The sequence below is a fragment of the Malaclemys terrapin genome, chromosome 1 (genome assembly GCF_027887155.1).
Source record: "Malaclemys terrapin pileata isolate rMalTer1 chromosome 1, rMalTer1.hap1, whole genome shotgun sequence".
Taxonomy (NCBI): domain Eukaryota; kingdom Metazoa; phylum Chordata; order Testudines; family Emydidae; genus Malaclemys; species Malaclemys terrapin.
Window position 1 is genome coordinate 259,472,299 of NC_071505.1, and position 25,148 is coordinate 259,497,446.

Sequence of the window (25,148 nt, forward strand, 5' to 3'; positions counted from 1 at the left end):
ATTATTATTATTATTATTCAGTGAATCAATCACACTATTTCCACATGTATCCATTTCAAAGTTTGTGCAATGGAGTACATTTTACTAATAGACAGTACCTCCTGCTGTGGTGTTAGGTTACTGATCCTACCTCCTCTTCTGATCGCTTTTCCAAAACCATCAGCTAAAGAGTTATGTCTACGCTTCCAACCTTCCATGTCCACAGAATTCCATAGTGAAGTCCCACCTCCTGTTCTACCCAATATAGTTGTCAAAGTATCTCTCTTCTTTGAAGTATTTTTAAGTCCTTGGTATGCCTCTCCCTGGGTTCTGCCATAATCCGATCTAGGATATATTATTATTGGCAAACCATTTCTTATACAGGACCGAGCAGTTCACAGGCAATCTGTATTTTGTAAAAACCAAAATAAGCAGTAGGTATATATACCATATATCTTTTACCACTGTTTCATGAGTGGGGTGTATAAAAATGCCATTTTCTGGCCATGGAATGGTCACTGGACCTAGAGGAAGAGCATAACGTTCAGGGAGGTCTATGGTAGAGGTACTCATTTCAGGCTGGGGCATGTGATGTTGTGTATCATTTGTTGTTTGCCACCAAGACAGCTTGTTTTATTTAGATATATGACCACTAACTATCCTGGGCCTACTGAAGTATAACTGTTTTGCCTTAGAAAAACCTCAGACTTATTTATATATCAAAGAATTGGAATTCTCAGGTTTCCCTTTCACTGATATTTTCCTGGGATGTATTCTATAATCATAAACTCTCAAACCGTACAACCACTTCTCCAGTCTTCCATTGATTGGTACCCCACAGCTACCATCCGAGTGCACTCCTTATAGTTCTCCAACCGCTACAGATACCACCCCAGTATCTGAACCAGATAAATTCTCCAAAAAGGTTGATAGATCCCCTTTAGTCCTGGAGGGTAGGTTGTAGATCTTTTTGTTCTGTCCCTTATCACTGTATGTCTGGGGCCTGACATACTTCTGCAGTGGTTTTGGGACCGGAGAATCACTGACTGGAGTGTCTCAGAAGCTTGGGATCTGTATCCTCCACATCAGGGGATACAGATTGTAAGCCTCTGCCATGTCATGGTTGATAATGTGCAAGAGAAAAAGGGGAGGAAAGCATTTCTTGCTTCTATCCTTACCTACATTTTTATGCTTTAAGATGACTTGCATGAACCCAACTCTGTCCCCTATTATCCAATTCCAGTGAGTACACTGAGGGGCCACAGCACAAAGTACAGGCCATAGCCAATTTACCTTTAGGAATGGGTAATATGGGCCTGATCCTGGACTATCACTTTGAATCCTACTTGATGTTCGGTCATTGAACCATGCCTTGGTCTTCTGTACTTCTGTCTCCTCTGTTGCCACCACACTCTTTTACATCTGTAAAATTTGCTTCAGCAAGTCCTGTACCCATCCTCTGACAAGGCTGCCATAGCCAGGTGGCCTGGTACAGGATTAATCATACTCCCCCACAGTCTCATTAGTCTCCCACCAGGGCCTCCTATGGGGAAAACCCCATGAATCTACATTCTCCAGCTCTGATGCACATTAAGTGGCAATATTTTTATCCCAATTACAACCTGTGCAGTTTACTCCCTTCATGAGTTTAGTTTTAATGATTCTCCATTTTTTTCACTTGCTGCACTGCTCCTGGATGATAAGCAATGTGGAATTACTGATCAATGTCCAAGTGTGTACTTCCTTAACCACTGATTCAACAAATCCACTAGCATTGTCTGTATCAATTATTTTAGGAATCCTGCACCGACTGAACAAATTATACACCAATTGTTTAAGTGTTGTCAATGCAGTCACATGCACTCAGTGCAGTTGGGAATGCCTCCACTCAGTATCAGAATGAGTCCACTGCAGCTAATATGTATTTGTTCCCTTGGAAGGTTAGGGGTAGTTCCCCATTATAATCCGTTTGGATCCTTTCCCAGGGCTCCTGGAAGACTCACTCATGAGTGCCCCTCTGCGTTTTCTATTTGCTGGATTATAACTAGCACAAATAAGGTAAGAATTAAGATGTTCATTCAAATCCTGCTCCCATCTGGGCCGCTATCCTGTTTTTGTCAACCTTTCCTGGGCCTCCTTTTGTTTAGAGTGACCACCCATAGTTGATCCATGTACCCAGGCTAAGAGATCCTGCCACATATCTCTTTGTGCTACCCATTCCAAACCATCTTCTGACTTTATGCACTAGAGCCCCTGCTCTATTACTAACTCCTGACCATCCACCTTTACTCTCAGGCTTTGAGCTTGCTTCCATAATGGACATAACTCCGAATCCTGCTGTTGGATGCTCTGCAATTACTCTGATAGGTAAAGATAGATGCTGGCCTCGGGTGACCACTGCCACTGGAATGGCTTCTACAGCAATTCCCCATGGCCAGGGAAGACTGGTTACTACAGCAACTTTGGCTGCCAAATCTGCTTCCTGATTTCCTTTTACCAACAGACCTTTCTTTTCTTTTGCTCAGATTTGTACCATATCTACTCCATCAAAATGTTTAGTCATTTCATCCAGCATTTGCTACAGAGTACTGAACTTGATTTCTCCTCCATCCATATCCCAATACTTGTTCTGAGTCCACCAGGTCAGAATCAGCAGAGCTGCCTTGTACACCCAGTCTGAATCAGAGTATGGTAAGTTTAGAGCAAGACCCTTTTTCTTCCATCAGTACACTGATAACTGTTAGTTCTGCACACTGAGCTGACTTCCTCCCACAGTTATACTGCAAAGTATTTACTATCACTCCATCTTTTAGCTTCACTGCTGCAAAAGCTCCCTTCCCTTAACCCCTGGCTACTTTCATCTGTATACCATATATCCTTCTTCTTTCTAACCTTGTGAGCATTTAGTTCTTTGAAGATTGGCTGTTGAGGGCTAGGTGGGCTAACTTCACATTCATGGGGCATTCCATGTATGCAGAAGCCTGCCACCCATTCCTTTGGTTCCTTTAGCTGTACTGCCCACAGTTTCTCCCTGCAATGCCAGAGTGCATTTCTGAATTCTCTCATTGCTAACCTGTCCAGCTGGTACTTTTCCCTCCAGCAGTACCTTCAGAGAGGTGTGGTGACTGGCATGAATACTTTCTGTCCTCCTGCCAGATATTTGTGTTTAATAATTGCCCAATATGCAGTCAGCACAATTATCCCATACCAATTGTGCTTAAATTCCACTCTTTGCAATAGTTAGGAAGCAAATGCCAACTGATCCTGATTTCCGTGTTTCTGTATGAACACCACTCCTATCGTATTTGGAGTTACTACAAGATACATAAAAAATGGTTACTTTTATCTGGGCCTGCACGCCTCCAAAACTATTTCAGCTTAACCACTGTTTCAGTGCACTGATCCTGCCATTCCCAATGGGGGTGCCCTCACCAACTCATACAAAGAATTAGCAGCTTCTGAATAAAGTGCGGAGAATTCCCTACAAAATCCGATGATTCCCAAAAGTATGGTAATGCCTGCTTATCAGTAGGGACTGGTAATTTAGAAATTAATTCAGGCCTATGATCAATACTCCATCCTTCCTCACGTAAAGTTATTCTTAAAAATGTAACCCTTTCTCTGAGCCAACTGCTTTTCTGCTAACAGAAGTATTGGGAGCATAAGCTTTCGTGGGTAAGAACCTCACTTCTTCAGATGCAAGATTGCATCTGAAGAAGTGAGGTTCTTACCCACGAAAGCTTATGCTCCCAATACTTCTGTTAGTCTCAAAGGTGCCACAGGACCCTCTGTTGCTTTTTACAGATTCAGACTAACACGGCTACCCCTCTGATGCTTTTCTGCTGTTAATCTTTAACCCTGCCTGCTGCAGGTCCTCTCTGTGTTCCATCTCAGTGGGGCACTGCATCAATACATCATCCACATACTGAATGAGCCTGTCAGGCTGAGAAAAGTCCGTAAGACTGTTTCATATGTGCATGAAAAATAGCTGGATAGTCTGTTTATCCCTGGGGTAACACAGTCCACACATACTGCACTCCTTCCCACATGAATGCTGTTCTATACTGACACTCTGGGCCAGAGGCAACATCCAGAAATCATTACTAGTATCCAATGCTGGAAACCACTTCATTCTAGGAAATACTTTTAAAATTATTTCAAGATAAGCTGCTACTATAGGAGCCATAGATCTTTGCCTTGCCATTTACAATTTTATAAGTCTATAGTTAATCTCCACCTTCTACAGCCTCTGACATTTTCATTGGCCATGCTGGAGAATTACACACTGAGGACATGGGCTTTATCACTCCTCATTCCAACAATGCCTCTTCTACCGCTTGTATTGGCCCTATAAACTCCTTAGGTACTGGGTTTTTTTATTTTTGGGTGGGGAATCCTCCTCTTCTAGTAATATGGGTATCAATTTGACCATAGTTCAGATAAGATGTAGCTCATGCCTCCTAATATGTGCCTTTTACTTCTAGGACCCACCCTGGTGTGTCCTCAGTGTATTGAATAGATACAGCCTGTTTTTTACCTTTAGTGACCCAACTGCCACTGCCATGGGTATAACCTCCCCTTGCTCTGCACTCCAGAGAGCCACGTTTGCCAAGTCCACTACTAGCCACATTGCCACCAACACTTGAACTCTCAGAATCTCTTCCTTTGACTGCACTACCATATCATACTGGCTTGCCCAATTTCCTGTCCATATTACCTGTTCTTTACTTCTACCCCCAATAATCTCCCAGTAACTCCCTGAATTCTGCCCTGTTTATCATCCTTCTGTAAGTGCCCTGTCTGTTATTGCTGCCCCACTGTCTAATTGCATGTCTTGCCCTGCCCCTCTCCCCCACAGTGTTTTTTACCATGGGACATCCCCGGTTGTCCTGTGAAAGGGGCATTACAAAGGATAGCTGAGGTGTGGGGGTCTGTCAGCCCTATTGGGAGGACATAGGGTGAGCTTCCCTCATGGGTTGACCCTCCTTCTGAACCCTTAATCTTTTCATGTCCTCCTCCACTTCCTCCTTCTCTTTCCTGAGTTGTCAAAAGGGTATCCATGTCCTCTGGTTTTCCTGATCTTCTCCATGCCCTCCAAATACTTGTTCTCTGCCCCAGGACCCTCCTCTTCCCCAAGGTTCCCTGTTTCTAGGGCCAGAGTCTAAAAAACTTGGCCTCTGCTGACACTGTTTTCATAGTTAGCCCCTGTTATGCTATCTGGAGTAGCTCATGACTGTGAGTGCCAACCTCAGGGCAGACTGTCAAGAAGCAGGGTAAAAATTTTCCCAAATTGTCTATGTTCTATAAGTAGATTTCACCAATCCAGCAACAAGGATGAACTCCGAAAGCACTATAACAGTCTTATCATGGAGTCACAGACAGTCCTCTTCGGCATTCTGTCTATCTTGCCAGCCAAGCAAGCTGGACTTTGTGATAGATGGTTGTTTTACACCAAAAATCACAACAATATTCAAATTACATCCAGTCCCAAGGTACCAGTAACTTACCCTAGGTCAACTGTACTCAAAGACAAAGACAATGTCAGTAACCAATCCTGTAACAAACTAACTAGATGTTTATTAATTAAGAAATCCAAATAAGAGTTATTTACAAGGTTAAAGCTGGTAAGCATACGCACACGAGTTACAGTCAGGTTTCAAAAGGTAATAGAAACTCCTATAGTAAGCAAACTCCGTATGTCCTTTAAGACTAACACAAGCAAAACAGATGGGGACTCCTTCCTTATCCTTAGAAATCCTTGCCCCTCAGAATGCAAGCAGCATAGGAATAATTAGTTCTCCCTAAGAGGTAAATTTATTTCCTTCCCCCAGCATTCAAGCTGTGATGAGATGAGCCTTGGGCACATACCCTCTTCAGGACTGTTGGGGAAGCAATCAGCAACATCTTTTGTCCACCGGTATTTGTCTGATGATTGTAGACTGTCTTTCCTTGGGGAGGAGAGAACCTCATGTGGTGAACTAGTATTTAACACTTGGTAATGCTTCTCCCCTGACTGAGGGGATTTACAGTCTTAGCAAACATTTTTATAGTTACAGAGAAAACATTTAAACATCACCTTATAACATGGGACAAGATGTTATAAGTAGGATTAAGGTTATAAATAGGATTAATATGTGCAGCATTCTACAACCCTCACCAGTGCACGCCTCTTGTTTAACATACCATTGGGACTAGGGGAAAACTGTAAAATGTACTCCTTACATTTGGAGGGCAATATATCTAGTAACAATTGATATGAACTAGGTCTCCCCTTGTTAGTTTATTGAGCACATTTTGCTCTCACTCCACCAAAGGAGGCGATCTGTGCTTTCACTTGACCCTCCTTCAGGAGGAGCTTTAAGGCAAACATTTCCACCTGAGCTATTCTTAAATCATACAACACTTTTGCCCATTTTGTCCCTAAATCTGAATCAGTAAGGGTATGCCTTGTAACTCAGGGTGACCCATTCCCCAAGGTTCTCTGCAGTATTTTATCCTTGTTTTGCATAGTCAGATAGCTCATCTCTTTTAGCTTTACTCCCTTCAACATCCACTGGGTAAACATGTTCTGGTAATCTCCAGGCAGGCTCCCGATTCTTTAATAGGACATCCAACTCCAAGATATCAAGGAAACAAGTCTCAGTAATGATCCTCTTGTTGTTCTCTCTTTTCCTTCCACCTTAACAACAATAGGAGCCTGGGGTACAAATCCCAGCCCCCAGGATACATTTCTCAACTCAGACCATGGATAACTCATTTTAGCATTCCCATAAGCAGATGGGGCCGTAGGTACCTGAACAGTCCCTGGTGCATAGTTCCACCCCATAGCTATTCTAAGAACTGGGGAAAACACTCCAAAATCCTGCCTCCCATTACGTTGACATCTCTACAGTTGGTCTTGTAGACTTGCCACTTGATCGATAAGCTGATCCTGTGAAAAAATCAGGAAAGAACAACTCTCACTCTGTTTCAAAAATGTCTCATTGTATTGCACAGCATGAACTTTATATAATTCTTTTTCAGTTCACATTTCTCCCTCTCCAGCTTACTTTGTCAGATCTCTAGTTTCCTTATGCAGGATCCCAATTCCCAGAATTAGTCCTGTAACAACAAGGTTTTCTGTTTCTTCTCTTTACACTTTTTATCCAACTCTATTTTTGGATTTTCTTTTCCACCTGGGACCCAGTTAAGATCTCCCTGATGGACACATAGGGTTCTTTCTTGGACTCAATCCACTTCTTTCATGCATTAGAAACCTCCTCACATTCTAACAATGCCATTAGGTTGGGAGCCTCACCCGGAAAACTATTCATATAATAATACCTATACATTACCTGCTCAGTTTGACTCCAGCTAGTTACTACTCAGATTAAGTTATTAGGCATGTAATAGCTCTTTGCCCATGCTTACCGAGCCCAGCTGCAGGGGATTTAGGTAGAGGGTGATGCCACAGTTCCAATTCATGTCACACACCTTACAGTTTATACACATCTTTCCCAGCTACTAACATCTATATGTCTTGCATGTAAGGAGCAATCACTTTGCAGATTGTGTAAGGCAAGCTTATCAGTTCAGGGTGTTTCTGCCTACTTTGTTTACTATAAACATACACAGAATAGTTAGTTGTTTCAAGTGATTACTTGTTCAGGCATGTTTTATCTTAATTTGGGCTTGCACATGTTAGCTTAGGCAGCTATGATTCACCACATGTAAGGTCATGGTATGTTAGTTGGAGGGAATGGGGCTGGCCTGCCTTGTCTCCTTGTCACAATTCCCAGACACTTCACTCTGCTAGAGATTCCTAAACTCACCTCTTCAGTCTGCTATATGACTGTGGGGACTGGGATTGTGTCTTGCACCTATGGAGACAATCATTCACTGAAATGCTTCTGTTGAGTGCTCATCTGTATTTAGCATGTGATACAGTGTTAGTACCTTATTTGTCCTATAAAGCATCACATCTCTATCTGAAACTTTACTTTGTTTTTCATCTTATTTCATGGATAATTGAACAAAAGGCTGTAATAGCAACTTCAGAGTTGTTACAGTCAACCTTGACAATGTGACCTTTGTGCACATGGTCAACAGGCTAAAAATAATTGCCAAATATTTTCTGACATAAATTAATAGAGTAGAAAACTCTGATTTTATCCACAATATCCAGAAAACTGTGATTTTTTTTTTTAACCATAATATCCTGGATAACTGAAAGAAGTTGTGGTTGCTTCTTTTGTTTCCCAAAATCCCATTAGTGAATCATAATGAAAATGTTCCTTTAAAAAACAAAATGAAAACAAAAGACAAAACCACCAACCCAAACCAAAGTTATTTGTTAGTCAAAAGAGACAAAATATATTTTAAACCACAAAGCTTATATTTCCTCATTTTTATTAAAAATTTAAAACTGAACAAACCGATTTTTCTTTCACATTCAAGTACTTGCATGACTAGGCTTTGTGTGCTGAGTTTCACCCCAGAGCACATGTTTACCATTGAGTTATTAAACCCTTGAAAATAGGGGTTATAATAGAAATGCTGACACAACCTTAACTACTGCCATGTGAACAGCTTCATTATAATGTTCTTGATGATGAAAACCCTCTAAACGAGTGCCTGATAAAGAAATCTGATAAAGGTAGTAGACCAAGGACTGTGGACCAAGGCTACAAATTTTATGTATTTGCAGATTGAAATAACTACTTTGCTTAAGCTATGACCTTCCTAACTATTGGTTTCTGATAATTACTTTTTCTAATCTTTGACCTTCCTGTATGTTTTGGCCATGAATATGTTGTTGCCTAATACATTGTATTGTCTTAAAAGATAAAATCTGCTTTCTTGGTCAGCACAACACATCTTGTGCTTTTGTAATTCTTGCCTCTATACAATATCTGTGAAAAACATTCCATACGTAATTATTTGACTAACATAAGGGAGTTGATGTCATAGTTTTAAAGACTATCAGCATGAGATATGCTTTCACATTATTTTAGGTGACATTTCATCCCAATTTGACTGCTTTTTCATCTTCTTTATTTTTATTGATAATGGTTTCTTTGCACAAGAGTGTTTTTTTCATCTTGTGCTCCAGATAAAGGCTAATAATGGGGACTAGTCTTACTGCCACCCTCACTGCGCACTTAAGAATTATTAAAATTACTCTGATTATACAGTTGTTTAAAAACATTCCTCTAGATCCTAGTTCATGCTACAATACTCTTTTGGTGTGTTAAACCCAAGCCTCATGCCACATGTTGTGATTTCTTTCTTCTCCTTAGATCTACTTCTGTACAGCTTATTATACCTCTTGTTTTTACTGTGAAACATGATTTCCACTTTATCCATCAATAGTTGCTGGTTTTAAAGGGATACACTCAGAGCCAGGAGATCTAAAATTACACAACTTGCACAGTGCCAGCTCGGTTTTGGAGGGGGGAAGTGTGCAGGTGCATGCTGGCATTCTGTCTGCTTGCTCCAACTTGTTGTAAGTAGGCAGGCTGTTGACATTTCCTAGGATGCTGTTGAAGGAATATTGTACCTTTTATTATTTCTGCTGTTCACAAGAGATGAGCAGAAATGGAGAGCCCCATTTTCAAAATTGGCACCTAAGGTAGGTGTCCAAATTCCAGATTTGGGTTCAGTTCACCATTTAAGTCTTCTGTGATGATGTGAATGCCCACAATGGAGAATTTGGATATTTTGTCTCCAGAGTGCACAAGCTTCAGTCAGACCAGAAGGATGCTTCCCCTATATCGGAGGTAAAAATGGAATGAATGTCCTGCTCTTTTCCCCATCCCATTGCTCGCCTTTCCTCTCCCTGGTCCTGTCAGCAGTGGTGCTGGGAAAGCGTCCTTTTTTCTGATGCCCAGAGCTTTCTGATCTCGATGACACATATTGCCAAAGAGAGTTGTTACACATACTATTTCTCTCACCAGTTTTTGGCTATGCCCTCTAGTCATGTGTTTCAAGATATAAAGTAAGGAATGCTGATGATCAGAGAGACTGACTGTAGAAGAAGATATGCGGAGATCGTGGGAGATATATTTATCTCCCACTATATATAAGTGTGTGTGTGTGTGTGTGTGTGTGTGTGTGTGCACATATATAGATAGATTAGGGTTGCCAACTTTCTAATTGCACAAAACCAAACATCCTCTCCCCACCCTCTGTCCCACCCCTTCTCTGAGGCCCCATCCCCACTAACTACAGCCCTCCTTCCTCCATCACTCGCTCTCTCCCACTCACTTTCAGTGGGCTCGGGAAGGGGGTTGGGGTGTGGGAGCAGGTGAGGGCTTCAGCTGGGGGTGAGGACTCTGGGGTGAGGCTGCAGATGAGGGGATTGGGGTTCAGAAGGTGGCTCTGGGCTGTGGCCAAGGAGATTGGAGTGCAGGAGCGGGATCAGGGCTGGGGAAGGGGTTTGAGATGCAGGAGGGGGTGCAGCCTCCAGCTGGGGTTGTGGGCTGTGGGGTGTGGCCAGTGATGAGGGGTTTGAGGTGCAGGAGGGGGCCCCAGGCTGCAGACAAGGGGTTTGGAGTGGGCTCAGGGCTGGGGCAGGGGATTGAGATGAGGGTGGGGGTGCAAGCTCTGGCTGGGGGTGTGGGGTCTGGGGGGGATGGGGACTGAGAGGTTTGGGGTGTAGGAGGGGGCTCAGGGCTGGGTCTGAAGGGTTTGGAGTGCAGGAGGGGGCTCAGGGCTGGGGTGCAGGAGGGATTTCTGACCTGGGGCACGGGGTACGGGTGTGGGTGGCATGCAGGGTCTGGGAGGGAGTTAGGTTGCAGAAGGGGGTTCCGATCTGGGGCAGGGAGTTCGGGTTCCAGGCTCCGGCATGGCGGCACTTATGTCAGGTGGTTCCCAGTTGGTGGCACAGTGGGTCTAAGGCAGGCTCCCTGCCTGCCCTGGTTCCACACTGCTCCCGCAGCTCCCATTGGCCACAGTTCCTGGCCAATAGGAGCTGCAGAGATGGTACTGAGGGTGGGGACAGCATGCAGCTATTCCCTGATCACCCCTGTAGCAAGGGGCTGGACATGCCAACTGCTTTTGGGAGCAGCACAGAGCCAGGGTAGGCAGGGAGCCTGCCTTAGCCCCACTGTGCCACCAACTGGGAGCTGCCTGAGGTAAGTGTTGCAAGGCTGGAAAGTTGGTAACTCTACCTGGCTTGCTGCACTCTAAATTGCTATGTAGACAAACCCTATATCTTAAGTATTTCTAGGGCACCTATCGCCTTGCTATCTTAGAGCCAGAGATGGCTGGCAGCCGTTCTCCATTTGTCACCTTGTTCGTTTTCCTCTCTCCTCTTGCTTCTCCCATGACCACCATCCTTGGAGCTTTCTCACCCATCATGCCCCTTGTCACAATCAGTCTGTTTTCTTCCTTTTCCCCCAAGGTTACATCTCCCCTGTTTTCCCCTGCATATACACAGCTGTTTCTTACCTTCTCTCCTCTGCTTTACCTTGTGTCTATTTCTCTTCCTCTGGTTACTTCTCTTCAGTCTCAGCATTCATGTTATCAGGCTGTTTCCCTCTGTTTCCACTTCCCAGCCTAACATACTCTCCTCGAAGCTAGTTAGTTGGCTTTAAAGAGAAACACACAAAGAGCTACTGAATTTTCCCATACCTGCTTGCTGGCTTTACATGGTGCTGTCACCCAATCAAAGCAAACCTTACAAATAATGAAAAACATCATTTAGTAAGATTCATGTTTGAAATTCTGCTTTTCAGATATCCTTGTGGATAAGGAAAGCAGCAAGGGAGGGAAACAGCTTGGAAAAGTAGTCTGAGTGCTTGAAGTTCCCAGTTATGACAGGAGTCTTGGCAATACATAACTAAGTGTGGAAATCAGAACCAATACTGAAATAGTCACACAGAGTCTTCCAAATATAGTACCTTGGATTTTGTGTTTTGCCTGTTTCCAAACAGAATATTTGTATTTATCATGATCTTGCAGTCCTCAGTTTGGAAAGCTGATACATCATTCAGATCTGGATAGAAACTTTTCTGTGGGATAGGTTAATGTTAACTGTCAACCATGACCCGTAAATATGCGGAATTATTTCTTATTTTAATTTACTGGTACCTATGCCATCTGTGAGACCTGGATTCCTGCTTAGTCACTAACTGCTTTCCTTACACGTGTTTAAAATGGAACACAATAAAAAAGCCCACCAACATTATTATTCTTTTTACAATCCCACTAGTATATTTTCCTCTGAGATTGTTAAACAAACTGTACCTAAAATACTTTAGCACAGGTTTGTGAACTATAAAACAAGTACAAAATGATTTTCATGGTATATTACCATATTTGCATATTCATGTAATAAACATAAATGTCCCATACTTGTTAGAAATACTATTAATCTTAAATTTATACATGAAATTAGTGATGGTTGGTTGTTAATGCAAATAATTTCTGTTGGGGCCATCCAACAGTCCCCTTCTTTTCAGAAGCCTTCTTCCATCAAAAATGGACTAGATCTGAACAACAGAATTTGTTTTTTTGGAACTTTTTGTGGTCACATTTCAAAACAATCTCTTCAAAATCAGCTGGTCATGTTGTAACAATCTGTAGCCACATATATACAGATACCACAAACATTAGTTATTCTCTTGCATGCACATCAGGAATAGAATTAGTTACTATTTGATTCAGACATAAATCCTTATATCTGGTGAATTAAAGCTGCAACGTTCTGTGGAGTTTAGCAAGTGAAGGAGGTTCACATAATATAAGCTTATAGCATATAAATCAAACAGTAGGGGCCTCTGATCACCTACACACAAGTGAGTATGTTGCGTTGAGATTATTTCCTGTGTGGCATGTGTGGGGATGCGAGGAAGCTGAAAGAAAGATTCATGGTATAAAGTGAATTCAAAGGGAGTTAAAAAAAATTGCACAAACAGTAGGCGCTAATAAGCAAATAGACTATAGGAGGTAGGGGAAATATGAAAAGGGAAATGGGCAAAGAAATAAGTAAAGGGGAAGTGGAATGGGAAGGAGGCAAAGAAGGAATTGAGGAGGAGGAAAAATGAGGCCTTGAAAAGGAGCATGGTAAAGAGAGTGGAAAAAACTATAAATGAGTTGATGGAGGAAAGGAAAAGGGAACACTTTGACTTTGAAAGAAGGTCAGACTTTCAAAGTGGACACCTAGTTTGTGGGCACTTAGTTTAAAGTTGTGCCTGCATGAGCTGTATGTGCAGAGCCCATGTTTGTTCATTCAGATCAGGTAATCGCATGCTCAGGAGGGTATTTATGTGGTACTTACTGACTTCCATGCACAAATGGTGAATTTTTTACACAGCAGGTGCCGTGTTCTTTTGGTAATTGGCTGTATTTTACTGAAATTATTAGTTTACTAGTTGCATAATACAGTGGCTCTTAGTTTTGTTCTGAATCATTTCCTATTTTGCTGTTGAGACCTGTGTTGCTCAATAAGGGACAGTGGTCATGCATGTGTGTAATCCCTTCATGTTTAATTAGAACTATCCCTCCTTCATTCAGACTACAATTACAGCAATTAATTTTGGAACAAAGACAAACTATAAAAGAAATGTAAGAAGAAAAACAAACAACTTTTAGATGAGCTCTTCCTCTCTTTGTTTGTTTGCCTTCTCTTCTTCAGGATCCAATGACGCACCAGCTCTCACAGAACTGGCAAATCCCATTCACTCTTCATATGCACTAATTTCATTTCCTGAGCATCAATGTTACGTAGTTATTAAAGTTCTTTAGTTTATAGTTTCCATAAACACTAGTTTAAGTTAGTTTTGCCATTTAAATGATACATTGCCAGCAGGGCCGGCTCTAACTTTTTTGCCGCCCCAGGCAAAAAAGAAGAGCGCCGCCCTGCCGTACCCCCCCCTCCGCGAGCACCGCTGAAATCCCTGCCCCCCCAGCACCACGCCACCCGAAGCCCTGCCCCCTCCAAGCGCCACCCGCCTGAAGCCCCCACCCCACCTCCGAGCGCCGCACCACACCAGCCCCATCCCCCCAAGACCCCGCCACCCCGAGCACCACGCTGCCCAAAGCCCCGCCCCCCCAAGCACCACGCCGCCCAAAGCGCCCGCCCCCCTCCGAGCACCACGTTGCCCAAAGCCCCACCCCTTGAGCACCACGCCGCCCGAAGCCCTGCCCCTGAGCACCGCTCGAAGCCCCCGCCCCCTTCCAAGCACTGCGCCGCCTGAAGCCCCGACCCTCCTCCGAGCCCACGCTGCCTGAAGCCCCCGCCCCTCCTCCAAGCACCATGCTGCCCGAAGACCCACCCCCTCTCTGAGCACCGCACCGCCCAAAGCCCCCGCCCCCACTCCGAGCACCACGCCGCCCAAAGCCCCCGCCCTCCCCTCCAAGCGCCGCGCCGCCGAATCAAAATAAATAAATAAATAAATAAAAAATCAAGCGCTACCCTGCCCCAAGGTGTCGCCCCAAGCACGTGCTTGGTCAGCTGGTGTCTGGAGCCAGCCCTGATTGCCAGTGTAGATGCCTAGATAGTCTGTTATAATTAATTTGTTACAATATTACCTAGAGTCCCAATCTGGATTGAGGCTCCATTGTGCTAGGGGACAAACAAACACAAAATATATCCCCCAAAGATCTTAGTAACTTAAGGCAAGAGGCAACAGTCAGCATCACCAAAAAAAGGAAGGAATGGGGTAGGGAAGGAAAGGGTAAGATAATGGTAATGCATGTAGTTACATGGACTATCTGTGTGCCCATGTAGGAGGTTTCAGATTGCCTTTTGTTCTGTTTATTTTTTTACACAGAATAAACAAGAAATTAAATCAGTAGGCTTTGAATATTTGGGGAAGTAACTATAGTTCAAAATGGTCTCTACAATGTAACTCTACTTTCCCTTACAATATTTAATTATTCCCCCCCATACAAATACCTTATAGGGAGTGTTTTAAACAAGTATCTCCTCTAAATATACTACAGTCCAATCTGTGACCATTCACTGTACCAGACAAGTGAGGAAAAAGGAAATTAGAGTTAATGAACACTGAGAATTTTCATAGTGGATGGGCATGAAGTTATTTAACATCGGTATTACTTTACTGGTGAAATTCACTTTGTTCAGTAGCCTCTAAATGTCTTGTTTTCAACCTGTGATGCGGTAGTATAATTCCTTTTCTCAAACTAAGATGACACACTACTTTTTTTGGAAAACCATTATAAAATGAAATAAAATAACAGATCCTTTAACAAAGATGATGTTGAATAAAGATATACATTAGAGATGGAAAAGACGTACAGTATTGGGTCATCAGGTTTATCCCCTTGCCAGTGCAGTTGTGTTCCATACAATAATGTGACTTCTATCCTTCTCATCAGAAACCATCTTACAATCAAATTTCATTGTGTACCATTCTGCCACTCTTACCAACACTGAGCAGTACTTTCTCCACAAATAATCCTATGAAAACCAATGTAAGCATTTGCAGAATTAGATGCTACTCAGAATGAGTGAGAGTGGCAAAATCTGTATTTAAGAATTCTCGATGATTGAGAATCTACCATGACCCTTGATAAATTTGTTCCAATGGATAATTACTTATTTTAAAATTTACATCTTATTTGCAGTCAGAATTTGCCTAGCTTAAGCTTCCAACCCGTTAGATTGATACCTTTCTCTGCTAGGCTGAAGAGCTCAATATTAAATATTTGTTCCCTGTCATGGGTGATGGGTATCAGAGGCTGAGAGAGGCTGGGCCTCCCCAGACAGCCAGGCATGGCCCTGCCCATGCTCAGCCCTCAGGTCCCGTCTGCTGCTCCCCCTGTACAGTGGCCAGGGCTGGGGCTGTGCAGCCCACCCTCTTGGAGCCCCGGGGATGGGGGGGGACTGGGGTCATGCAGCTTGCCTTTCTGGTGCTCCTGGGCTCAGGGGAGGGGACTGGGGTCACCCTCCCGGCGCTCTGGGGCTGGGGGCTGCTAGCCTGGGGCAGGGGCTAGTGGCCGCGGTGGGGGGGGTTCTGGGGTCTGGTGGGGGAGGACACAGAATGGGTGGGGCATCGGGTGGAAGGGGTGGGGCTGAGTGCTAGCCTTCCCAGGCCGGTGTTTCACGCTCTGCCCATGTTCCCCATATAGTTACTTAAACGTAAAGTTACCTCTTCTCTTTCTTAAACTAAATAGATTAGACTCAAAAAGTTCAATCACTATAAGGCATGTTTTCTAATCCTTTAATCATTTTTGTGGTTCTTCTCTGGACCCTCTCCAATTTATCAACATCCTTCTGGAACTGTGGGCACTGGAACTGGACACAGCATTCCAGCAGCAGTCATCCGGAGAAAGAATAACCTCTCTACTGCTACTCAAGAATTGCCTGTGTATGCATCCCAGGATAGCAATAGCTCTTTTTGCCACAGCTTCACAGTGGGAGCTCACGTTCAGCTGTTTATCCATCATGATCCCCAAATCTTTTTCAGAATCAATGCTTCCCTCATTCTGTAAATATGGCCTATAATCTATTCCTAGATGTATACATTTACACTTAGCCGTATTAAAACACACATTATTTGTTTGCTTGCGCCCAGTTTACCAAGCGATCCAGACTGTTCAGAATCAGACTTATCTTCATTATTTACCACTCCCCCAATTTTTCTGTTATCTGCAAATCTTATCAGTGAAGGGGCAGGCCAGCATCATTTCCCCACTTTGCTCCTTTCCCCGAATTGGTGGATGTCAGTGCTGTGTTTCTAAAGGTCTTATGTTCACAATCTGTGAATGACCCATTGTTGGGGACAAAGTCCAATATGGTTATGCATGATTAAATATCTATTTTACATTAAAATATATTAAAATAAAGTTGAGTTTGCAAAGGGATGTCATAAGATTGCCAACGATCTGCAAATTAAATAAAGATCTGAATCTGATACCCTTAGTTATGTTGAATTGTAACCTATAACACACACATACAGTCTCACTGAAATCAATGAGACTATTCCATGGAGTAAATTGTGATATTATTATTCATGTTGAATAGCACCTCACTCAAGTAATTCCACTGATTTCAAAAGGACTTCTCATGGTGTAAAGTAGTAGTCAGCATGAGGAAGCAAATTTCAACCTGACACAACACAAGTAAGGGAATTAGAATTCAATTGAGGTTTCCAGATATCAGCACATCTGCTTCTAGAAGAAGTGAGGTGCTAAGGAAATTTCTTGTGTGTTTTGTCATCTTTTGTTTTCATTCAGTAAATCAGATTTCTTGAAGGGTTTCATAAGGCTAAGATGGAATGTTACTGGCTCTTTTTGAGCTAGCAGCTTTTGTATTTAGTGTATAAATACAGTGCAATCATTGCTGAATTCAGAGGTCAATGTTAACATAAAAACACACATTATTTTCCTGCTTGCAACGCATTTGGTACATATTGCAATAAAGGCCTCAGGCTCTGAGTCTGTGAACTAAAATCAGTGCGTGGGTGATTCTTTCCATGACAATTTGGGGACTCGTCCGGGATCACACGATATCCCACCGGGCAGGAGGACCGCAGACCGCTTCCACACTGAACCCAGGTGCCAGGTAAGAAACCATTGTCTCTATTCGGGTCTCAGTGGAAAGCTGCCTGTAGGCTCTAGCTTTGGGGGGATACGCTGTGATCTGAATCTTAAGGCAACAGACTCAGCTGACTGATGCTCGCTCTATTGGCAGACCTATTTGGCAGGTTGCTATGTAATCTTTCGCTTTATGCTATGCAATCCTTATTATTCTCTTCTGGGAGCGTCGGGAGTCGTCTGTTTTGTTTTGTGTGTATGTAAGGGTCTTAAACCTGACGGTTTCCTTAAAACAGCCTCGGTGAAATTACTGGGACATCCGTCTGGCAGTTAGAGTGCAAGCCCAGAATAAAAACAAGTTTCGGATGACAGGAGATTATACAGGCAGGAACGGAGGCTGAATAGAGTGTTCCCATCAAAACCAGGGAAACCGTCACTGACATCAGAAAAGTAGTCACCCCTCGGGTAAAAGACCCGAGGGTGGAGGGGGGTTGGAGATTGACAAGTAATTGATAAATGCCTTCTCTCTGTGTCCGGATATAAGCTCCCTGTTTAATTAGAGGGGGGCTGTACTCGGACGGAGTGAGTGGGTATGTGGGCTGAGGTCCCTAACCTCCTTGGGGACAGGGGAATGGAGTAGGCCAACTTGGAGGCAGATTGACCAGGTGACCCGCCTTATGGGACCCGGCCCCTGTCCCGGGGAGGAGGGGAAGTTTGTTTACTATGTGGTGACCTCCGATGATTTCCTAGATTTTTTGCGCTATATAATTATTTTTTATGGTGTCTTAGTTGGCTTTGTGGCTCTTGCCCTCTGGGAGGTGGTTTCCCCAGGGGGGAGTGAAGGGCCGGCTGCTGAGGAACCCCAGGAAGGTGGACCCCGAAGTGAGTAGGGGAAGGAATCCACCCCCTGGAACCCACTGCAGGCAGGGAAAGGGACCGAGGATAGCAGAGACCCCCGCCTAGAGTGACAGCAGTGGGGTGAGGCCAGGGCACCCTGGAGCCTACTACGGGTGGGATAAGGGACTGGGAAAACCGGAGACCCCCACTTAAGTAAGTAGTAGTAGGGCAGGATTTCAGGGAATCCCGGAGCAGCCGAAGGGGCAGGCAGGACTCCCACCAGCAATAGGCTGAGTGGCCAGGTTGGCCCTGCGGCCCGGGGATTGGCAGCCCTCACCACCAGCAGTAGGCTGTGTGGCTGGGTAGGGCTGTTATAGCAAAGATCCTCGATTAGGTGTAAATGTGGTTGTGATTGTGGGTCGTAAGGTGGTCCAGGGACTTGCTGCAAGTGAGGTAAGGTACCGAAATAGCGGAGACCCCAGCTTTGGGTAAGTCCTTATCCTTTCTATCCGTTAAGACAATTGTGTCCCTCCTCGCTCGGAGAGCGGGGAGGCCCCGGGAAACTGTCCACGTACTCCTAGGCAGTAGAGCAACCCATCCCGTTCTCCTGAAGGTGGGCCGGTGCTCTCTCCTGGGGGAGCGGTGTACGGGGACCACCTCCTTGATCGGAGAGCGGGGAGGCCCCAGGGAATCCACCCGCGTACTCCTAGGTAGTAGAGTATCCCATCCCGTTCTCTTGAAGGCGGGCCGGTGCTCTCTACTCGGGGAGGGGTGTACGGGGACCAAGCCTTTCCTAACCTTCTGTGTGGTTGGCCTACGACCAAAACCCTCCCCCAAATCTTCCTCTGGAGCATGGACTCGCGTATGGAGTGAGCTCCAGCCCCTGGAAATCATTTGCCAAAACCTGGGGCAATCGGGCACCCTACCCCGTTCCTCTCAGAGGCGGATTGGTAACTCGTTGCCGGACAGGGTGCATGCGAGGACCTCCCAGTGGTGTGAATGTTGGGGGGATTGGCCTCACCCCAAGTAATAGAGGCTAGGAAAATTGCTCTCGCCTGGAAAGGAGACCAAAGCTTATTGCAGTGTTTTAGTTTGTTGTTATATGGACATAATTGTAATTGTTTGCTTGCCAATAGCAAAGTGATTTTGTTTGCATAGCCTTTTCCCTGGACTTTGTAAATGGTCCGGGAGGAGGGTTGTTTGGACAGGATCATTTAATTCCCCTAAGTATTAAAGAAGAAGTGTATTATATAAAGAAAATTTATAGTTTGCATCCCCGGCTGGGTTGCTACATCCGGCACCGACGGAGACATTGCTGGTCCGTCGGGCTTGGTGTGGAATCCGGGGGAGGAAGGGAAACACCATTCCTTGTTAGTGAGTGGCTAAGTTAACTAATTTGACGCTGCAGCATTTGCTGGGCATATAGAACAGGGAAGACCCCCTATGCAGGAGGAGGAAGTTTTGGGAAAGATAAGTAAGGCTAGGAGGGAGCTGATAAACAGAACCAAAACTAGTCCAGATGGAAGGATCGGGACCTCGCATGAGGTGACAAATTTTCCTTTAAGGCAGCTCCCTGGAGGGGAGGGTGGGGTAACAGAGGTCCACGCCCCCTGGAGCCCAACATACTGGAGGGAGAGGAAGCGAACCAGTGCCCAGCTGAACTCGATGCAGCCTGCTGTCCATCCACCTCATCCCCTTCCAGGACAGCCCTTGCCTCCTGGCGGGGGTGTTCCTGTCCTAGCTCTGCCTCTGGTTGTCTTCGTGTTTGCATAGGGGGTCTTCCCTGTTCTATATAGAAATCTATGAGGTCCTCAGAAGGTGGGTTATAAGGGGGACCATTGGTGTCTGAGGGGCGGAGGGCAACTGTCTAACGGGGAACATGGGGGCGGGCAGAGGAGTTAAGGGTTTAGATTGGACTTCTTTTAATTGTCTTTTTGTTTCTTCTAATTGGGCTTTGACTTTATCATGGGTGTTATTTAGGCTCTTCTGAATGAATTCCCTACGCTGTTTTTCCATTTCCCCATACCAATTAAAAAATGCGTCCCATTGGGTTTGGTTTGCCTTATGCACTAATAAGGCTCCCCGAAGATGTAGAATTTTATTAAAATTAAAAGTCCCCTTCTCTGGGAACTGTAAACTTGGATCATCCCTGGTATTCCAATTCCACTCCTTCAGGAATTTAGACGTTAAGGTCCCATAGCTGGAATACATATATGCGGCCGGAGTGCCCTTCTCCAGTGCTGGGACCTGTTTAGTTTGTGAGGTCCCCATGGTCAGATGTCTTTTTGCCCAAACACCCACTGGACGACAGAACAAAAAAGTATCACTGCAGTATAACCCTGTTCTGCCCGGTCGCCCAGCGAATGCTGCAGCATCAAATTAGTTAACTTAGCCACTCACTAACAAGGAATGGCATTTCCCTTCCTCTCCCGGATTCCACACCAAGCCCGATGGACCAACAATGTCTCCGTCGGTGCCGGATGTAGCAACCTGGCCGGGGATGCAAACTATAAATTTTCTTTATATAATACACTTCTTCTTTTAATACTTAGGGGAATTAAATGATCCTGTCCAAACAACCCTCCTCCCGGACCATTTACAAAGTCCAGGGAAAAGGCTATTCAAACAAAATCACTTTGCTATTGGCAAGCAAACAATTACAATTATGTCCATATAACAACAAACTAAAACACTGCAATAAGCTTTGGTCTCCTTTCCAGGTGAGAGCAATTTTCCTAGCCTCTATTGCTTGGGGTGAGGCCAATCCCCCCAACATTCACACCACTGGGAGGTCCTCGCATGCACCCTGTCCGGCAACAAGTTACCAATCTGCCTCTGAGAGGAACGGGGTGCCTGATTGCCCAGGTTTTGGCAAACGATTTCCAGTGGCTGGAGTTCACTCCATACGCGAGTCCATGCTCCAGAGGAAGATTTGGGGGAGGGTTTTGGTCGTAGGCCAACCACATAGAAGGTTAGGAAAGGCTTGGTCCCCGTACACCCCTCCCCCAGTAGAGAGCACCGTCCCACCTTCAAGAGAACGAGATGGGATACTCTACTACCTAGGAGTACGCGGGTGGATTCCCTGGGGCCTCCCCGCTCTCCGATCAGGGAGGTGGTCCCCGTACACTCCTCTCCCAGGAGAGAGCACCAGCCTGCCTTCAGGAGAACGGGATGGGTTGCTCTACTGCCTAGGAGTACGTGGACGGTTTCCAGGGGCCTCCCCACTCTCCGAGTGAGGAGGGACACAATCGTCTTAACGGATAGAAAGGATAAGGACTTACCCAAAGCGGGGGTCTCCGCTATTTTGGTACCTTACCCCGCTTGCAGCAAGTCCCTGGACCACCTTACGACCCACAATCACAACCACGTTTACACCTAATCGAGGATCTTTGCTATAGCAGCCCTACCCAGCCACACAGCCTACTGCTGGTGGTGAGGGCTGCCAATCCCCGGGCCGCAGGGCCAACCTGGCCACTCAGCCTATTGCTGGTGGGAGTCCTGCCTGCTCCTTCGGCTGCTCCGGGATTCCCTGAAATCCTGCCCTACTACTACTTACTTAAGTGGGGGTCTCCGGTTTTCCCAGTCCCTTATCCCACCCGTAGTAGGCTCCAGGGTGCCCTGGCCTCACCCCACTGCTGTCACTCTAGGCGGGGATCTCCGCTCTCCTCGGTCCCTTTCCCCGCCTGCAGTGGGTTCCAGGGGGTGGATTCCTTCCCCTACTCACTTCGGGGTCCACCTTCCCAGGGTTCCTCAGCAGCCGGCCCTTCACTCCCCCCTGGGGAAACCACCTCCCAGAGGGCAAGAGCCACAAAGCCAACTAAGACACCATAAAAAATAATTATATAGCGCAAAAAATCTAGGAAATCATCGGAGGTCACCACATAGTAAACAAACTTCCCCTCCTCCCCGGGACAGGGGCCGGGTCCCATAAGGCGGGTCACCTGGTCAATCTGCCTCCAAGTTGGCCTACTCCATTCCCCTGTCCCCAAGGAGGTTAGGGACCTCAGCCCACATACCCACTCACTCCGTCCGAGTACAGCCCCCCTCTAATTAAACAGGGAGCTTATATCCGGACACAGAGAGAAGGCATTTATCAATTACTTGTCAATCTCCAACTCCCCTCCACCCTCGGGTCTTTTACCCGAGGGGTGACTACTTTTCTGATGTCAGTGACGGTTTCCCTGGTTTTGATGGGAACACTCTATTCAGCCTCCGTTCCTGCCTGTATAATCTCCTGTCATCCGAAACTTGTTTTTATTCTGGGCTGGCACTCTAACTGCCAGATGGGTGTCCCAGTAATTTCACCGAGGCTGTTTTAAGGAAACCATCGGGTTTAAGACCCTTACATACACAAAAAACAAAACAGACGACTCCCGACGCTCCCAAAAGAGAATAATAAGGATTGCATAGCATAAAGCAAAAGATTACATAGCAACCTGCCAAATAGGTCTGCCAATAGAGCGAGCATCAGTCAGCTGAGTCTATTGCCTTAAGATTCAGATCACAGCGTATCCCCCCAAAGCTAGAGCCTACAGGCAGCTTTCCACTGAGACCCGAATAGAGACAATGGTTTCTTACCTGGCGCCTGGGTTCAGTGTGGAAGCAGTCTGCGGTCCTCCTGCCCGGTGAGATATCGAGTGATCCCGGACGAGCCCCCAAATTGTCATGGAAAGAATCACCCACGCACTGATTTTAGTTCACAGACTCAGAGCCTGAGGCCTTTATTGCAATATGTACCAAATGCATTTGGGGTGCAGTTCGAAAACTGACAGACTGAGCGCCGCTCACAGGCGGGTTTTTATTTCATTAAACTGCAAGCAAAGTACAAACAATACGTCATGAGTTAAGAAATTGGGGTTGGGGTGAGTCATGAGTCAGTCATGAGTTAAGAAACTGGGGTTGGGTCAGCCCCCCCCCCTCCTCATTATTTTTCGAGAAGTGGGTGTTTATTTGGGTAGAGGGGCGCTTGGCGGTTTTCCTCAGGGGTGGGGCTTGGCACCAGTTTGGGTACATTTCTCGGTAAGGCACGTTATTTTCTGGGGGTTTTCGGTGAAGGGTTAAGGGGGGTTACCATGGGATGCTTAAAGAAGGTCTATGATTGGTTAATTTGCAGGTAGCTGGCATTAGAAAATGTTGCAAATAGCTGGAACAGCAAGGATGATTAACTCTTTGCAAAAGCAATTTCTTAATGTAAGCGGATATTCTATTTTTCGAGTGGTTTCATAAACTTGCGGTTATTATGTTGCTAAAGCAGTTTCTTGCTGTTGCTTTTAGCATTGTTCTGTGTTTTTCTCTCCCCCCCCCCCGGTCATTACCCTTGACCGAGTTTGGCAGAGAACCGTGTGGTTCAGTCTTGCTCAGGCTTAAGGCCTGTGTTACTCTGTGTAAAGGCAATCAGCATAACAAGATCTCTGTTAAAGGGTTTATTTCGGGGCTCACAGATTCAAAGCTCTGGCTATTAAAAAGAAGGCCCCCCTGTTCTATTTCCCCACACATTTTATTTCAGACTTCATAATATGTGACTACTTGGTCCAGCTTCATCTACAAGAAATGCTTATGAATTTTAACAACTTATTGACATTCTGCATGAACATGATTGAACTTTTTCACTCTTCAGAATATTGAAAGGCTCTGGACCACTTTAGGAATCAATGGTTCTTCCAAACAGTGTAGATTTGTGGCGCAACAAAGCACCTCAAACCATGAGCTTGTATTTCTCTCTTTATTCTTTTTTCTCTACTCTTCCATAAAAATCTTTTTTAAAAAATCAGATAGGTATTAGTACAAATTGAGTGTGAGGTGGGAGAGAATGTTCTCAGGGAAAGACCCTGTTTGCAGCAGAGAATGAATTTTGGCTGCCAATTTATAAATTCCTGAAAATAGGAGTTCATTATGGACACCATAACTATACTGAACAAAGCAGATATAATAACAAAGGAAACAGAGGAAAAGTCCATTCAGTCCATCAAGGACTTTTCTCTTTCTAGGGTCTGACCCTTTGAAGTGCTGAGTGTTCTAAACTCTCATTTAATTGAAGTGATTTCTATAGTAAGTTCTTGGAACCTTGCAGGATTGGGTCCTTAATGCCAGTTTCGCCTAAGGACAGCATCTAATTGCTTTTAAATGACCACACTGTCTGCCTCAGCAACTTTACACAATGGGCCATTTATAATATTTATCAGACTCTGAGTGAATGTGTTACATATTTGATTTTCCATGTTAATGGACTAACGGAGGCCAGACATACAGTAAAGGCAACCCTGAGAATGTTTTCCCTACTGAACTGCTTAATGGCTGGCATCACCTCTTAGCTAGTTCAGATCAAGGAGGGGGCAATCTGTCACCAGAAGGGATTGAAAATACTGGTCTTGTGTGGGTTTTTTCCCCTATTCCCCATCCTTTTGCTCTGCATGAGGAATCTGTGAAAACAGGCCTGGAGGGAGGAGAGAGAGAGAGAGAGAGAGAGAGAGAGAGAGAGAGAGAGAACTTGCTTCTGTCCTCTCACTGCTTGTGAGAAGAGAACAGACGGAGTCAAAAGACTGGCTGTCACCCTGTGAGCCCCAGCTGATGTCTGCACTGCAGCTGGAAGTAAGCCTCCCAATCTGGGTAGACAGAGACGTGCTAATGGGGCTCAAGCTAGCACACTAAAAATAGCAGTGTGGATGTTGTGGCTTGGGTTCTCAAGCCTAGAAGTGTGAGCTGAAATGTGAGCTGAGCTGAAATGTGCACACTATTGTTTTCAGTGCATTAACCTGAGCCCCTCTAGTGTGAGTCTGTCTTCATGGGCTGGGAATCTCACTGCCAGCTGCAGTGTAGACGTAGCCAGGGCCGGCTCTGGCTTTTTTGCC

At 45.1% G+C, this 25,148-nt stretch overlaps 1 protein-coding gene across 9 annotated transcripts in view; it reads left to right on the top strand.

The window, feature by feature from the left end:
* Nucleotides 1-25,148, top strand: part of GPC5 (glypican 5) — a 1,011,494-nt gene that overhangs the window by 594,286 nt on the left and 392,060 nt on the right. For 2 of the 9 annotated variants that reach the window (XM_054011999.1, XM_054012024.1), the window contains one exon: nucleotides 16,233-16,298. The exons of the other annotated variants lie outside the window; for them this stretch is intronic. The gene's annotated coding sequence lies outside the window, so the exon portion shown is untranslated. Of the gene's footprint in view, nucleotides 1-16,232; nucleotides 16,299-25,148 lie in introns of those variants that run through there. 9 annotated transcript variants of the gene reach the window in all.